The sequence below is a fragment of the Macaca fascicularis genome, chromosome 14 (assembly GCF_037993035.2).
Source record: "Macaca fascicularis isolate 582-1 chromosome 14, T2T-MFA8v1.1".
Classification (NCBI taxonomy): Eukaryota; Metazoa; Chordata; class Mammalia; order Primates; family Cercopithecidae; genus Macaca; species Macaca fascicularis.
This window is the reverse complement of record NC_088388.1, coordinates 15,626,640-15,627,776: the sequence shown is the minus strand read 5'-3', so window position 1 is coordinate 15,627,776 and position 1,137 is coordinate 15,626,640. Positions and strand designations below refer to the sequence as shown.

At 38.3% G+C, this 1,137-nt stretch overlaps 1 non-coding gene across 1 annotated transcript; it reads left to right on the top strand.

The window, feature by feature from the left end:
* Positions 1-281: 281 nt before the first annotated feature.
* On the top strand, positions 282-445 carry LOC123568976 (U1 spliceosomal RNA). The gene has a single exon (XR_006692518.2). It is a non-coding gene; the product is annotated as a U1 spliceosomal RNA (small nuclear RNA).
* Positions 446-1,137: the final 692 nt, after the last annotated feature.

The window sequence follows — 1,137 nt, the reverse complement described above, 5'->3', positions numbered from 1 at the left end:
CTCTTACTTCTCTAGTTCTTTTAATTGCGATGTTAGGGTGTCGATTTTAGATCTTTCCCACTTTCTTATGTGGGCATTTAGTGCTATAAATTTTCCTCTTAACACTGCATTAGCTGTGTTCCAGAGATTCTGGTATGTTGTCTGTTTGTTCTCATTGGTTTCAAAGAACTTATTTATTTTTGCCTTAATTTCTTTATATATCCAGCAGACATTCAGGTGCGGGTTGTTCAGTTTCCATGTAGTTGTGTGGTTTTGAGTGAGTTTCTTAATACTGAGTTCTAATATTTACCTGGCAGAGGAGATACCATGATCACGAAGGTGGTTTTCCCAGGGCGAGGCTTATCCATTGCACTCCGGATGTGCTGACCCCTGCGATTTCCCCAAATGTGGGAAACTCGACTGCATAATTTGTGGTAGTGGGGGACTGCATTCGCGCTTTCCCCTGAGAAAGAAAAAAAAAAATACTGAGTTCTAATTTTATTGCACTGTGGTCTGAGAGACTGTTTGTTATGATTTCCGTTCTTTTGCGTTTGCTGAGGAGTATTTTACTTTCAATTATGAGGTCGATTTTAGAATAAGTACGATGTGGTGCTGAGAAGAATGTATATTCTGTTGATTTGGGGTGGAGAGTTCTGTAGATGTCTATTTGGTCTGCTTGGTCCAGAGCTGAGTTCAAATCCTGAATATCCTTGTTAATTTTCTGTCTCATTGATCTGTCTAGTATTTATAGTGGTTGTAAATATCTCCCACTACTATTACATGGGAGTCTAAGTCTCTTTGTGGGTCTCTAAGAACTTTCTTTATGAATCTTGGTGCTCCTGTATTGGGTGTATATACATTTAGGATAGTTAGCTCTTATTGCATTCACCTGTTTACCATTGTGTAATGCCCTTCTTTGTCTTTTTAAATCTTTGTTGGTTTAAAGTCTGTTTTATCAGAGAGCAAGATTGCCAACTCCTGCCTTTTTTGCTTTCTATTTGCTTGGTAAATATTCCTCCATCCCTTTATTTTGAGTCTATGCGTGTCTTTGCATGTGAGATGGGTCTCCTAAATATAGCACACCAATGGGTCTTGGCTCTTTATCCAATTTGCCTGTCTGTTTCTTTTAATTGGGGGCATTTATCCTATTTACATTTA